Source organism: Dermacentor andersoni, chromosome 9 (assembly GCF_023375885.2).
Source record: "Dermacentor andersoni chromosome 9, qqDerAnde1_hic_scaffold, whole genome shotgun sequence".
NCBI classification, from domain to species: domain Eukaryota; kingdom Metazoa; phylum Arthropoda; class Arachnida; order Ixodida; family Ixodidae; genus Dermacentor; species Dermacentor andersoni.
The window spans coordinates 98460268-98472541 of record NC_092822.1 but is presented as its reverse complement, the minus strand read 5'-3'; the positions used below and the strand labels follow the sequence as shown (position 1 = coordinate 98472541).

At 43.1% G+C, this 12274-nt stretch overlaps 1 long non-coding RNA gene across 1 annotated transcript in view; it reads left to right on the top strand.

The window, feature by feature from the left end:
* Window positions 1–11026, top strand: part of LOC126528431 (uncharacterized) — a 28058-nt gene extending 17032 nt beyond the window's left edge. Inside the window, exon 2 of the long non-coding RNA XR_007599021.3 lies at window positions 8604–11026. This is a non-coding gene — a long non-coding RNA (uncharacterized lncRNA). The remainder of the gene's footprint in view (window positions 1–8603) is intronic.
* The last annotated feature ends 1248 nt before the right edge of the window (window positions 11027–12274 follow it).

Genomic DNA, 12274 nt, shown 5'->3' with positions numbered 1-12274 from the left:
TCCTACAGGTTGCTGAAAGGCCACCAAGATTGCCCCCGTGGTGCAATTTTACACAGCTACCGTATGTGACTGGACACTAACGCATCTAAAGAAGAAAGACATTCCACAAGAACACATAATGCAAGAGTTCCGAGCTATTCAAGAAAAATATAAAAACTACACGGAATTTTACCCTGACGGCTCTAAAGCACAAGAATACATAGGTGTCGGGATCATAACGAAAAATTGAGAAAATAGCATTCGGATAAATAATTTTTCTTTATTCTTTACCGCCGAGGTTTATGCACAATTAATGGCAGTTAAGAAAATTACTACCAAGAAGCAGAAGAATGCTATTATTTATACCGTAGTAGTTCTGCGGAAACCCGCAAGATGGAGAGAAGTAATTGATAAAGGGAAAATCAGACATCTACCCGTTTGTAGCAATTGCTACAAACGGGTAGATGTCTGATTTTCTATTATTTATACCGATTTATTAAGTGCCCGAACAGTTCTAAATCTTAAACATGGTCGTTAATAAGAAATACGGAGGAACCATACGATTATGCTGGGTCTCAAGCCATGTTGGGATACCAGGGAATGAAGCAGCAGGTAGAAGCGCATCCATGGCAGCGCACAAAAGCACATCTCACATAACACTTCCATACAAAGACAGTATCAGAGTGATTCGCAAGGCCCTAGCATCAAAATGGCAACAGGGATGGAACTCGTACATGAATAACAAGTTACATATGACTAAACCCCTACTTGGTGAGTGGAAATCTTGCAGTCACCAAGAACAGTTCTATGATGTGATGTTCTGTCAACTTCGAATTGGACACGCGCATCTAACACAATTTTCTATTTTGAAAAGAAAACCCACCAACTTGCGAGAAATGCCATGAATCACGGTAAAGTTTACCGGAATCTTGGAAGAACGCTAACATAATCCTAATCCATAAGAAATTGGACGCCAAAGACTTGAAAAATTATAGACCGATCAGCTTACTGTCCGTTGCCTACAAAGTATTTGCTAAGGTAATCGCAAATAGAATCAGGAACGCCTTAGACTTCTGTCAACCAAAGGACCAGGCAGGATTCCGTGAAGGCTACTCAACAATAGACCATATGCACACTATCAATCAGGTGACAGAGAAATGTGCGGAATATATTTAACCCTTATATATAGCTTTCATTGATTACGAGAAAGCGTTTGATTCAGTTGAAACCTTAGCAGTCATGGAGACATTACGGAATCCGAGTGTAGACGAGCCGTATGTAAAAATACTGAAAGATATCTATAGCGGTTCCACAGCCACTGTAGTCCTCCATAAAGAAAGCAACAAAATCCCAATAAAGAAAGGCGTCAGGCAAGGAGATACGATCTCTCCAATGCTATTTACAGCATGTTTACAGGAGGTATTCAGAGACCTGGATTGGGAAGAATTGGGGATAAAAGTTAATGGAGAATACCTTAGTAACTTGCGATTCGCTGATGATATTGCCTTGCTTAGTAACTCAGGGGACCAGCTGCAACACATGCTCACTGACCTGGAGAGGCAAAGCAGAAAGGTGGATCTAAAAATTAATCTGCGGAAAACTAATGTTTAACAGTCTCGGAAAAGAACAGCAGTTTACGATAGGTAGCGAGGCACTGGAAGTGGTAAGGGAATACATCTACTTAGGACAGGTAGTGACTGCTGATCCGGATCATGAGAGTGAAATAATCAGAAGAATAAGAATAGGCTGGGGTGCGTTTGGCAGGCATTCTCAGATCATGAACAGCAGGTTGCCATTATCCCTCAAGAGAAAAGTGTATAACAGCTGTGTCTTGCCAGTACTCGCGTACGGGGCAGAAAGCTGGAGGCTTACGAAAAGGGTACTTAAATTGAGGACGACGCAACGAGCTATGGAAAGAAGAATGATGGGTGTAATGGTTAAGGGATAAGAAAAGAGCAGATTGGGTGAGGGAACAAACGCGAGTTAATGACATCTTAGTTGAAATCAAGAAAAAGAAATGGGCATGGGCAGGACATGTAATGAGGGAAGATAACTGATGGTCATTGAGGGTTACAGACTGGATTCCAAGGGAAGGGAAGCATAGCAGGGGGCGGCAGAAGGTTAGGTTGGTGGATGAGATTAAGAAGTTTGCTAGGACAACATGGCCGCAATTAGTACATGACCGGGGTAGTTGAAGTATGGGAAAGGCCTTTTTCCTGCAGTTGGCGTAACCAGGCTGATGATGATGATGATGACTTACAGTAAACCACATTATTATGTCATGTCTACGTACTAAAACACAGAGGTGTAAACATTTTAACAATTTGTATCACTTGCATATACCTTTACACCCTGCCCTAATATTGGGCGATGAGCCGCTAGTCCCATTCACTAACTTGTTCGAGTTTTTAGATGAAACGGTATTTACATCGACTTTAAGGGGGGTTAATACAGCTATTGCTGCCTTAACATTGGACCTTGTACTCTCTTGTGACTGGCACAGCGTGGCCTTAGTCGCTTTTGTGCCGCTAAACTCCGAACATAAAATTGATCTATTTAATCATAATCATGACTGGATTTTGGAGCGTAGGTTTGTACAACCTTTATTCTATACCTCTCATTACGTTTTATTATGACTAGTGCCACGCTCTCATTGATGCTGTAGAATTCATCAATGTTGCTTGCTTATGTACCTCTGGGTTAGGAATCCTGCCCCACATTGCTTATTATCCGTGAGTCCTCTAAAGCAGAGGACGTGGCCATTAGCACTGTATAAGCCTCACCAGTTCTAACCTCACTAAGGCCAATAATGTCCCATACAAAGCCTGATAATTCCTCAAAGAGTCTTGCTAAGCTAGCTTCACTCGAGAGAGTTCGGGTGTTATACATTGCCAGGGTCAGTTTCCATTGGCGGCCTGTCTGGGTCCAGAGATCCCTAGCACCCTCTGCTGCCTTACAGGTCTGACCGCTGCCTTGGTCAGGTGCTATGCAGCTGCTGGGGACTGAGGGCCATTGGTTGAGAGAATGAGTCGTTTGGGAGGGCGTGGTCGAATACTGCACCAGGGAGGTCAATTCCTGTTCTGGTGAGGGAGTCTTTTGTTGATGCTTAGTGGGCCTTCCTAATTTGGTTGTACCTTGATTAGTACAGCCCCAATGGCTCTTGGCAACTTTTGCTTGTGTCAGGTGCCAAGCCTGGAGATGTAGTGTACTGGAGGAGGTGAATTCAAGCTTACCACCTTCAGATTTATCCGAACTTCTGACTACGACAACCGAACCAAGATAGCTCAGTCGGATAATCCTGTAGGTGGCGAGGCCACCTTGTCACGGAGAAGTCCAGCCCAGAGTATCTTACATGCCTAAAAGCTCCCTTGATTTATCCGCGATTGGTGGGTTTTGCACAATATGGAGCACAGTATAGCATAAAGCATTATTTCTCAATGGTTCTAACATCGTGGTTCCAGAATCTCACATATGCAGATGACTGTGAACGCGCACGCACGGTGACTCCTTTTGACTGCTTTCTGGTGTGTCTCACTGCCGCAGGAGTGAGTGAGTGAGTGAAAAACTTTATTAGCTATAGATTCGCTGGTCTTCTGCTGTCTTCAGATGGCTTCGTCCATCTTCTAGCACAACGGTTGGTTGCCCTTAGTCCAGGGCTCCGCTGGATGCTGCTGCCAGTTGTGCTCGCCGAATCAGACCTTCTTGGTCGACATGGCGATCGCTGGAGAGCACTCCCTCCCATTGCTCCGCACTCGGGTTTGGTATAACGGGTACCACGTCTATCTTCTGGCATGCCCACGTTATGTGATACAGCGTGGGTGTTTCGTGGCACCAGGGGCATTTGTCATTGTATTGTGTGGGATAAATTTTGCTGAGTGCGTTTAGGTTCGGGTACGAGCCCGTTTGTAGCTGCCTCCAAGCGACAGTTCTCTCTGCTAAGAGAGTTGTGCGGTGGTGGATACCGCTTTCTGCAGCCCTTGTAGTAATTTAGCATCGCCGAATAGCCTTGGGGTACAGGTTCGGTCCCCTCGAGGTCGCCTACGTTGGATGCTCGGTAATAAGTGTACCCTCGAGCTATCCTGTCCGCCTCTTGGTTCCCTGCCACTCCCGTGTGTCCCGGCGTCCATACTATCGTATGCCTAATTGGTTCTTCTTTTGTTTGTCGTTATGTGGTTTCCGGAGCGGATTATGCGGAGCACTCCGTGCCCTATTCTGCCGCGTAGGTAGTTGCGGCACGCCGTTTGTGAGTCTGTAAGGATTGTTAGAGACCGTTTAGACCGATATCCCTCCGCTGCCGCTAGAGCGACGGCGGCTTCTTCAGCCTCGACTATCGTACAGCCTTGTAGTGATGCGCTGGTGATCTTGCGTAGAATTCTTTTCAGACTCAGACACTAGCAAGACGGGAAGGTTATGCCTCCTTTAATCTACAGCAAACGCATCTGCCATCATTCAGACATAGTTTGTACACTTCGCGCAGGGAGAAGCAATCGACGACCCTGTTATTGCCGCACTTGCCATACAACAGTTTTGAATACATGCTCGTGATAAACAGGAACACAAATGGAAACAACTTAAAATAAATATAAGTGAAAATGGAAAAAAAGAGAATGGATGCAAATACGACTGTTTTGATGTGATGAAAATCTGTACGTGAACCTAATACTGTCCTTCATACTGTCTTTTGGGGCCTTTATGTTTAGGATCAGTCACAGGAATGTTTGCTCCGCAGTAAACCAATGCATTTTCTTGCTAATTTGTTAATTGTTTTAAGTGAGGCTTTCTTTGCCTCGTCCTTCGACTTTCCCACTGCTGCTGTTGCTGTTGTTGCCATCTTGCACGCCTTATTGGGAGGTGGTTCGGAGCATGCATATACAAAGCAGGAGCATGGCAGTGAGAAAAAGCGATGCTTTGTACTTTTCTGTCAAATCAAATCTTATCGGTATATTCATGCCAATGGTAAAAATGATGCATGTGAGTCATCTGGGCCCTTATAGTCTTCTCAGCTAAATGTATGCCCACGCAGGAAGTGCTAGAAATGGTAGCGAGACAACGCGACATTGTGCACCAATTTCATGAACAAATAGTTATACAATGCTTGCATGCAAAAGTGAACATTAAGATACACAAGAACTTATACAACAATAATGCAGAGTAAAAAAAAGCATTAGTTTACAATAGGCTTGTGTATTGATCACTTCTGAACTTTTTGGTATCGGCAAATAAAACATGACCTATCTAAGTTTGTAGGTACTTTGTTCCATATTATGGCAGCAGCATAGACAATAGTTATTTTACAGTAAACATTGTTAACAATTGGAAGGTTGAATTGACAGTTGAAAAAATTACTTGTTGGATGAGTTAGACAAAAGCAGAGGATGGTAGTGGGATGCTATAATTTGTGTGTGTCCACACAGGCCACTTTGTAATCCCTCAAGGCAAAGATTGTTGTAATATTTAGACCACCAAAGAGTGGAACATATCTATCTGTGAATTTACTGTGTGTAATTATACAAAGGGCTCTTTTTTGTATTATGAATATTTGGTATAAAATACGTGTTATATGTAAATCCCAAAAACTCTATACAGTAAATCAGGTGGCTGTGAAAAATGCAATAATATAGAGTTTTTAATGTATGAATTGGAAATAACTTTCGAGCTTTTACTAGGACAAAACAATCTCGTCTTTACTTACTGCTTACTTGAGTTATATAACGATTAAAGTTAAATGTTGAATTGAGTTACACCTAGATATATCTGTTGATCGGCTCGTTCTAAGAGGTTTGGGCCATTTCGTAGGCCAGTTAAACTCTGAGATTTCATAAGAATAGAGAAAATGATGTACTTAGTTTTTGATGCACTTATTGTCAATTTATTCTGTAAGAACCATTGGTATGTCTCTGCAAGATCCCCATTAGCGTGACTTTCGACCATCTGAATTTCCTAATCGGAAAACAGAAGAGCTATGTCGCCTGTATACGTAGTAGTGTGGCTGTTATTCAGAGCATTTGGCTGATTATTTATATTTAAAGAAAAGAGAAACGGTCCCAACACTGAGCCCTGAGGCACATCACAAAGGACTGAATGAACGTTAGGTACAGACCTATCTTTTTTAACACACTGTTTTCAGTCAGATAGCTGATGAGAAACTGTTTAGCTGGTCCTCTAAATCCATACCAAATCCAGTTTTGATTACAGTATGTGAGGATTGGCAGTATCAAGTGCTTTTTTAATGTCAATAAATATGCCGACTACATATATTTTGTAGAATATGTAGTCGCAAACATACTAGAATATGTTGTGAACGTCGGCCACAATGCCCTCTGGAGCTCACTGCGTGTCGCCACAATAGCCTCTTGATGCCTGCGCTTACGTTTGTACTAATGTGCAAACAGTTCCGACCGAGGGAAAGTAGATAGAATGGTAGGGAGGAGGCCGAGAGTGGGTAGAACCGACAGTCGCAAAACGAGTGAATAAGAGCCTTGCCACTCTTCGCTTGCAGCTCCTATACAGGGGGGGGGGGGGGGGGTGAGGTGGTAGAGGGAAAAGGCAATGTAAGAAGGCAAGGAAACGTCACTACCAGACACAGTGGTTGCAGACAAACGGGATAAATTTAAGTTCAAGGTATGGTACAGTACATTTCTGATATTTCTGAAAAATAAACGTGGTTCAACTTTGTCAAGTGCACATCTGACATTGGGCATTCAGACGCAAAGCTGCATCAAAGCACCGTAGTGTCCAGGAGACACTACGAACATGGCTGCACGTCAAATCAACACTTCTGTGCCTGCTGCAGCCACTTGGCGGCTGTGGGGTTGCTCGAGATCACTGGATCTGGCACCATTGCATGCTTCATAATACGACTGTGGTTTTGACCTGCCGTGGTTGCTTAGTGGCTATGGTGTTGGGCTGCTAAGCACAAGGTCGCGGGATTGAATCCTGGCCACGGTGGCCGCATATTGATGGCGGCGAAATGCAATTTTGGTGCCCGTTAAAGAACCCCAGGTGGTCCAAATTTTTGGAGTCCCCCACTACAGCATGCCTCATAATCAGATTGTGGTTTTGGCACGCAAAAACCCATAATCTTTACTGTGGTTTTGTCACGTACAGCCCCATAATTCAATTAATGTTTACCATTGCGAGGCAATGACACTGCTAACCTTCTAGGACGTTATGAACGATAGTGCACTATGCCTCAAGCAAACATGTCTCACTGTGGGTTCTGTGTACTGTGCAGCCAAACAGCAGTGGTGCACACAAACCAACACCATTGCAACTCATCTCTTGTATTACATTTAACGCTGAAGAAATTAAACATTTTCAATCGACATCACCGCTAATTGTCATCAATCAAAGCAAACAGCACAGAAAGCTGCTTCGTTTACATTGATTCCCCCAGTGCGAGGGATCCACATGATTTTCTTTTATACTAACATTTAAAGCATTTGCATTTCTTGCACCATAAAATTTGTTTAGGTATACATGGCAACATCCAAACTGTTAGTTCACATGGTCTGTTCTGTTATGATGTCTGCCTGATTCTTGGCCAATCCCCTCATTGGGGGTATTTTGCAAGCTGTAGACTTGCGAGTCAACAACGATGGCAACAACATGCCTATATAATGCCGGTCATTGTTGTTATGGGGAAATTGAAATGCTAGAACACAATCTTCAGAATTGTTAATACAATTTCTTTTTCTCTCATTGTTGCACCTAATTTATGAGTGACATGTTCATTTCGCAAGGATCCTCTTATTTTATAGTTATGCATACCATTATTTCAAAGAACTTTCACTTAATATTCCATGCTAGCGACACAAATGTGGCTTGCACAAAGAGAGTCAACTTATCGTGCTATGCATGGTAAGTTGCAGGCAGGAAGGGTTAACTGAAGTGTTAACTGAAACCTGTTTGCCCCAATGTGCTAGGAGCCAAGTGGTTTAATCACTAGGATCAGCCATTCCAGCATGCACGGTTAATACAATGCTTTGAAATTGGCTGTCATGTGGGTGTCCGATGGTTGGAGGCCTGCTGTTGGCAGGAGCACCAGCTTAACAGATGTTAGCTTTAGGCTAATGCCGTGTGCACTGTAGTTGTTGAGTAAAACACTGTTTTCCTACCTTGGCTTTAAGTGATGACATCAAGCTTAGCCAGCCATTCCTTGAATAGGTCATAAGTTATCCAAGCCTTCTCAGTATTGCGATAGTGAATTGAGATGTTTGTTCTTGAAGCATCTCGGCAAGTATTGTAATCGTTGGTGAATTTTTCAGCCTCAGTTCCTCACTGACCAGCTTTGTGATAGTGGTGTAGCGACAAAGCTCCCAACAGTGACAGCAAAGTTGAGTGACAGAAAAAGAATGTGCACGAAGCTTTCACTTGTCAACTTGCTGTGACATATGCACAGCTTAGTTTACTTATAATTTGATAGTTTACTTAATGCTTCTTTGCTGTGGGTAAGTCCTACCCATCAGTGAAAACTGAGTCCCTAGCCATGCAGCATCTTGAATACCTGGCTTACGAATATCAATTGTGCCTAATGAGGCATTCTGTAACGATTGTGTTCATTACCAAACTTTGGCTTTTCCATACTGCAATACTGTTCCCTTTAATTTTTATTTTGCTCACAGGATAGGTAGCGGAAAGTAAACCTGGAACAGCTTCTTCCACCAATGGTGGTCAGTGATGGGCGGCGCCGAGGACACATCCAAGGCATCCAAGATCCAGCCACGCAAGCGCTGCTTTTTTTTTTTTTTTTCAAAAGTGGAAGAGCAAGTAGCACTTACCATTGCAGAACTTGCGTGAACAAATAGCTGCTGCACTTTGTGTATTTTATGCCCACACGGTGTTCGTCACATCGCACATGCAAGACCACATGCACATTCAGCGAAGGGATGCCTTTAGTGTGCACCACATGCCCGGCCGCATTCAAGCAGAAGGCGCACTGTCAAGTGCTACGGCTGCACCTACAAGCACCGATGTGATCCTTGCCAGAATCTTGTGCTGTGCAATGTGTTTCTCTTCAAGTGTTGGCACCATTTTTTGGGAGGGAATCGGCATGAAGGAGTGATGTGTTGTGCGATTTGATTGCACATGCATTTTTAGGTTGAGTGCCAGCTCCATTTTTCATAAATTGACATCAGTGAGGGCACTGCCCAGTAGTGTGAAGCTAGTCGTACGAATATTGCAAGCTATGTTGCAAAAGATGTGAAACCTTGCAAAACTATTTTCTTTTTCTCTTTTCTTAAATCACATTGCTCAAAGGTCTCTGTGTGTATTCCTGATTCACATTGCTTTAGGATTTGAGTGTCTGTCCCACATTCAGATTGCTTAATGTCTAGTCAGCTTGTGCGAATTTCTTTTTTTGTTGCAGCATAATCGTTGGTATTGCCAAATTTTTCTCTATGTGAAACAACATCTTGGCTTCCTAAAAACCGCTAATGGAATATTCTACAAAGAACCTTGCTGAAGAATTGATAGTACTATAAAGAAAAATTTCTATATGGTGAACAAGTGTTGGTTAATACGATCATAAAGCCACTTTCATGTCTCGTTTCCTGGCACTGTTTTAAATTTTGAAATCATGTACCAGCTAACCAGCAACAAAACTCTCCTAAAGTGGCTTTAGGACACACTTGTTTGAGTTCTGCATGTGGGCTTCCCCACGCATCTTGTTTGACCCAATCACGATGGCAGACATTGATCTAGAAAGATAAATAAGGTGAGAGCATGCATTGTAATCTGGCTATGCCTGCTGCGTTCCTCCTTGCACAATCCATGCCCTTGGAAATCATACTGTAATGTCAACATCGCTACTAGTTGGAGGACAGCCATGTTGTCCAGGGGAAGTGAGATGCGTAGGAAAGCCTTTATGGAATTTTGCCTATCTTACATTATAGGTTGATTAGCTTTTGAAGAATAGAAAATTTCTATTGCTCACTCTTTATGGTGTGCAGTTTTGTTGCAAAGCCTAGTGCAAAGGTCTAGCGTGAATTTCCTTTAATGTTGCGAGCATGCTGCTTTCATGTTGTGAATGCTATGCTACACTTGAACTTGCATGGCATTCCTGATGAGAAATTACTTCACACAAAGCTTTAGAGTGAGGAACTAACAAGACCGGCGAGAGTTATTTTTCTGTGAAAAAAATGACAAATAGCAATGACGCCCTAAAAGATCGACATGGTTTCAAGAGAGTAAAGGGAGGGATGACAGGCACGGGTTTCATTGAGGCAAGACATGCTATTGTGGAAGGAAGGTTGAAGACTTAATGTTGAGAAGTAATCCTCTGTAGAAACTGTTTCATGCAGGAACCTTCGTACCATTATATCAACACTGCATGAAGTGCATTGACTTTCTTAGCTCCATTTTTTGTTTGCATTGCTGCAGATTGAGTATGCCTCATATGTAGATGGCTACTTATTTGCTGCTTTAACTCACATGTGGGGTTTTCACATTTTTGCACAACTTAGCCAAAGCACCCTGTATAAAACGCAGTTGACAGAAGTAAAAAACAAACGTATATCGTAGAAATAAACAAACAGTTTGAAAGAATAAGTTGCTTGATTATTGCCTTGGTGAGCACAAGGATAATACTGTAACAGAGGCAGTGAGGATCACACTTGCAGCAGGGATCACACTTGCTGCCTTCCCTCACATGCCATTGTATCGGGCACAGGCATAAACACGATTGTGACTTCAGATAGAAAAAAATAGTTTATTCTAGGGTTGGGCGCTATGGACTGTAGGCTTTGCATGGAAAAAGAAAAAGAACTAGGTTAGGACTTCACGTTGCTTTCCAAGTATGCTTAGTTAGATTGCATACTTATATTGTGATGATTGTGACATCTCGATAGCTGTTTGTGCGTGCATCAAGAGTAACTTTGCACTCTCTATTTAACAAAGGAACGTTTATGTACCTCCTATCTCTTAAAACCTGCCATTTACTGCACACTGACGCACTCACATTTGCACAACACAGTTTTTCTTTCATGCTTCTAAAGTAGATGAAGTCTGCCTGTAATGTTTTAGCATTAAAAAAAGCAAGTACAACAAATATCAGATATCTGTCTCTTTGAATGCTTAACCAGTCGTGTAACTGTCGTGTTCATTTTGGTGCTCGGCTTAACCTTGCTCCTTCATTGAAGCACCTGTGTTTGTCTTCCATAGGTGCAGCAGCATCAAGTAATGCTGGCGACGGAGCTTCATTTCTTGTGTTCGTTCCGGTGGATCCACCCAAGGAGGCAAATGGGTCCAGGCCAGACGGGCATCGTATCTTCCGAAGTGTTGGAGAAAGCAGCTCTCGGGAACGCCCTGTGGGCACGCGGATAGAACCTCTCCTTTGCCATCTCTGCCCATACAGAACGCACTATTTAACCCACTTCAAGGACCACATGCGGACTCAGTGGAGAGAGGCCCTTCAAGTGCACAAAGTGTTCAGCCACATTTACGACGAGAAGAAGCTGTCGGCGCCACATGCAAAATAAACATTAGTAGATCAGGGCAGCTATATGAGCTTGTTAGGTCGTCTTCTAACTTGTAGTGCAGGTGGCATGGCCCTGTCATAGAAGGTGGAGAGGACCACACTGTACAGCTATTGGTTGCAGTGTTTGCTAACCGTGCAAGCACCCCGCCATGTTCAAGCTGTTTGAATCGTGGTTGTCCTTGTTGCTGACTGAAAGTGCGACCGGGGATTTTCCAGATTAATTGCTGCTAGAACCGATCTTGCAAATAATAGAGGGCTTTAGCTTGTCCATAATTCATTGCATCACATATACTGATGGAAAGGCAAGAAGTGAAGAAATGTTGTTGAACATTTAAAGTAGAACCTCGTTGATATGTTCCGTTACGTACGTTTTCCCAGTGCCAGCGTTCGTAATCTAGAACACAAAAAATGTTTCAATAGAGTTCCGCTCATTTTTTAGCTGTTCATATGTTCCCAGAAAACATTATTTTTTTGGCACCAACGTTCAGTATATCGCCAAACTTTTCCCAGCTAAAAAAGAAAATGCACGAGGTGTATGCAATTGAGAACAGTACATAGCTGCCCACCGCGGCAGGTTCACTGCAATACTTTCCCGCCCGTCTCATGTGAAAACACCGCTGCGCGCACTCTGTTTCTCATTTCAGTACCAGCAAATCATCTCCAGGGTCATTGCATGTGGTATTCGCAGCTATCACCACCAATCCTATTGCTAAAAGCATCTTCACCTATCTGTTTCACAGCGTGTGGTACCATCGGAAGCGTAGCCCATGCTTTTAATAGGCGATAACCAAAATGAACTGCCGTTCCCTGCTGCAGATT